The sequence below is a fragment of the Octopus bimaculoides genome, chromosome 22 (assembly GCF_001194135.2).
Source record: "Octopus bimaculoides isolate UCB-OBI-ISO-001 chromosome 22, ASM119413v2, whole genome shotgun sequence".
Lineage (NCBI taxonomy): Eukaryota > Metazoa > Mollusca > Cephalopoda > Octopoda > Octopodidae > Octopus > Octopus bimaculoides.
This window is the reverse complement of record NC_069002.1, coordinates 17,981,804-17,985,968: the sequence shown is the minus strand read 5'-3', so window position 1 is coordinate 17,985,968 and position 4,165 is coordinate 17,981,804. Positions and strand designations below refer to the sequence as shown.

At 33.7% G+C, this 4,165-nt stretch overlaps 1 protein-coding gene across 2 annotated transcripts in view; it reads left to right on the top strand.

The window, feature by feature from the left end:
* The first annotated feature begins 403 nt into the window (after positions 1 to 403).
* The window catches only part of LOC106867315 (uncharacterized), a 30,289-nt gene continuing 26,527 nt past the window's right edge, over positions 404 to 4,165 (top strand). The window contains exon 1 of one of the 2 annotated variants that reach the window (XM_014912155.2): positions 404 to 483. The gene's annotated coding sequence lies outside the window, so the exon portion shown is untranslated. Of the gene's footprint in view, positions 566 to 4,165 lie in introns of both variants that reach the window. The other variant, XM_014912153.1, reaches the window with a different exon arrangement.

Here is a 4,165-nt window from a genome sequence, read left to right as displayed (position 1 = left end):
CTACATGATCAGCGTTGAAATACATTGTTTTAGCCACTTATATGCTCTAACTATGGGTTATAAAATGTCGACCTGGTGTTCTATTTTTACTGACCTTGTAGTTAGCTAACTTCATATTCACGCACACCATTGCAAAATTTATGTAAGCATGAAACCGCAAATTGATAGAGAATAAGATTATGAGATTGTTCGCGATTTATTCAAAGGCCGTAAAAAAAAAATTGAGATGGATTAATTTCGATTGAGAATTGAAACGGCGTACGAATTGGTCTCACAGAGAACTTAACTCTTCACGATTATTTAATTAACCAGGAGTAACTAATATCCGAACTGTTAACTTTTTTAAGTGTAACTTGACGATTTAAGATAAATTATGTTTAGATGTGATCAAACGACTTCGATTTCTTCTACGTAACAACCAACTTCAATAACGTCATCAATGGGAATGATAAACTGCCAACTGCCAATCCAGTCTATTTGAAGGTAATTTTTCGTTCACTAACTCCCTTGTAAATTGTTTCGATTTACTCTATTCACACATCGATCCTAAAGATCAGTGTATAAGGTTAAGTTAACTTATTTTACTATTTAAAGTTGTTATCAACACTTCTTTGTTTTGTATATTTTTATTTGACGTAAAAAAATGCAGTTGTTTTCATCTTTACGGAAAGTTTTGAAAACCAATCTAATTATGCTAAACTCTCAATATTATTGTCATTATTACCATCGTCCTCATTATTATGATTTTTTAATGAAGAGTAATAAAAATGAAATAATTTTTATTATTATCATCCTATCGATACCCTTTCGCTGGTACCGGATCAGAATCGGTTCGATATAATTGACTAATATGCTAAAACATGGGTCATTGTGCCGATATTTGAAATTATTTTTAAGGTTGTTATCACCTTTGTACTTATAAGAAATTATTTTAAAGATCATTATCACTTCACTGATGTCTCTGAGGAAGCATAGACATGACAAGTTCCCATTTTTGCTTTTCTCTTAAATCACTGTCGTCATTAAAGGCCTTAGAATCATCATTATTTTCTAATTGATTTTCGCGCGAACACGAACTAGAGACTTCTGCAAACCACATAGTGAACAACACGTATATAAAATAAATCACTTTGTGAGTGTTTATCCCTGGGTCAGCTCTGACCGAGCAGTCCTATAATGAAAGACGTCCCAGTTGTGAACCCTAAAAAAAAACTAAAAAAAAACACTTGTTTCAATAAATCCATCGAGATTTTGAGAAGTGTCTGTGCGGGGGGCTTATACGAGGCTAATAATTTTACCTTCCATTTCAGTATAACTCTTTTCCTACACCTATGCTAATCTTTCAGCCTTGCCCATTGATTAGATTATTTCAATGTCCCCCGAATCACAACAATGTATCCTCGCATTGTAAGACAATATTGGCTTTTATTTCACGCATTTCGAACGACTATACAGTGGACGGCATAACTACAGCTCTTAGTACACAAGAAAAACATTTACGGAAATTAACTTGCGCAATGTTACACCGCAGAATTTTATTTTAATTGTGATAATGAATCAAGGAGTTTAGTCGTTACCACCAAAATTAATTTCCCTTGCATTTTCTCTCTTTTCTAATATTCAATTAAAAGAGAGAATTTATTACCAACAACGTTAAAACTTTAGTAACTTGATCGATCAGTCATTGAACCAGGATTTTAATTTCATGGTTTTTTGCATATTTGGAATCTTTGTCATCGCAAACATAGGAATCCTGTGAAGAAAAAAAAATCGGAAAGGGTCAGTTTAGGAGGGGGGGATTGTCCTCCAGTTCCACCAATTTTTTTGTTTTTTCTTTCATCGCTCGTTTATGTGGAAGGTGTTTATATGCCATTCAAAAACACAAAAAACCCCGTTAGATTCACTTCAACATTTTAATTTAATTTGTCAAAATATTTTCATCGCTTTGAAACCACAACCTGTTCCTAGTTATGATCAAAAGTGCTTCAGTTGTGACCGTCTCATTTTTTTTCCGCCTTGCATTACATCATTCATTGTGAGTGTCCTTTTCTGATATGATAGAGAGTAAGTTGTAATTTGAAACAGTCCACTGCTATTTATTGCAGATCGAACTTTCTATGCAGAGGAAGGGCCTTTACATAGAAGGCTCGATTTTACTTCTACAAAGAGTCAATGAGACAAACCCAACATGGAGCAAATTTAGTAGTGTTTGTTTATATGCAACCTTATTTAAAAAGAAAGGAAACAGTTCTATGTGTAAAACAAATTTGTTGAGATCTTGCAATGTGTGGGTTTTTATGAGGCTAATAATTTTACATTCCATTTTAGTATCTAAATTAAGGGTCGTATTATACAATATCACTATATTCCCTCTTTTTCTATACATATGTTGATCTAAGTCTTGCTTATTTATTAGACTATTTTCAATGAGGTTGTCAGCAGTTAGTTTTAAAGATCAGACCCTTGCTCTCTAGCTCCTATATTTGTTTTATAAATTTTTAAACACCCATAGAAGGAGTTTTTGTGTACTAATTGTTTGAATAATCTCAGTTGATTGAAAATTTTCAACTTACTATATGAGACAACACTAAACAACTTGCATATGGGAGTCCCACTGCATGGCATCTTGGGCAAGTGTCTTCTACTATAGCCTCGGGCCAACCAAAGCCTTGTGAGTGGATTTGGTAGATGGAAACTGAAAGAAGCCTGTTGTATATATGTATATATATATATATATGTGTATGCGTTTGTGTGTCTGTGTTTGTCCCCCCCCCCCAACATCGCTTGACAACCGATGCTGGTGTGTTTATGTCCCCGTAACTTAGCGGTTCAGCAAAAGAGACCGATAGAATAAGTACTAGGCTTCTAAAGAATAAGTCCTGGGGTCGATTTGCTCGACTAAAGGCGGTGCTCCAGCATGGCCACAGTCAAAAGACTGAAACAAGTAAAAGAGTAAAAGAGAATAGAAATGTGCTTCTTTGGAAACTATGTACATATCCATGCGAGTAACCATTGCTCAAATTTCTTGAATTAAAAATAAACAATTTCATATTTTGATCCTTGTGTGCTAGTTGTAAAACATGTGCACACACAGACAGCTCAAAGAGACATCTGCTATGGAAAGCTTTCCAGCCTGTGACTAGATATAGCACTGGTTCGTCCCTTTCCGTCAGTATTACATGAGAATGACAAGAATTCATGTTGTTTCTCCCACTCAAATGCATGACAGGCAGCTGGGTAATGTTAAAAGTTAATTGATTTTTTAAAAATAAACTAACATTGACAATATTATGACTTTTAAACAGAATACAATTAATTCACTCCCATCTTGAAATCATTTTGTATATACAATTCATAGCTTTAATAACACTATTATCAGATTGTTATTCTCATTATCATAAAAAAATTTATTATCTTAAGGACCAAACTAGCATCAAACGGTACCTAAAACACTATAGACCCATTAACAGGAGATAGTTATTCTCTCTTCTTTCATTGTGAGTTCTGCAGTTCTTAATTCTGTGGTGTCAATTTGATTCACTTCTGGAACTGTTTTGTTTCAAGCAAGAAATTTAAAGAAAAAGAAAAAAAAACATTAACATGCAAGCATTTCCCCATCTTCATAAAATAACAGCATTTTTTTTTATGTTAGTAAAATATGTCGAATGAAAACCATCTATTTTACACCTATTTTTATTTATATTCAACAATCTACAGAAAAACTGTACCAGAGCACCCCTGTACATCAACAGATAAATATTACCTCTCATGGGGAGTATAAGTTTAATAGAACATCCACATTTAAGTCAGGATAAATATTACCTCTTGGTATTAATACTATCTCTGTTGCTGATATATATATTTTAACAAGCTCACTGGCTAATTGTGATACCAGTGCCTGTTCAGGCACTTATTCTTTATATCACTGGTGGGGAGAAGAGTTTGCTGCAATCTTCAGTGGTTATGCATCCATCATTGACAAAACCAAGGAAGGTCAAAGTCACGTGATCTGGTGGTCTGGGCTAGTGATATAAACAAAAGTGCATTTTGCACCAAAAGCCAATATGAGATTTTCTCTCATGGTATCTACTGCAGTATAGTTTGTTCTAACAGAACATCTGCATTCAAGTGAGAATAAATAAATAAATATATATATATATATATA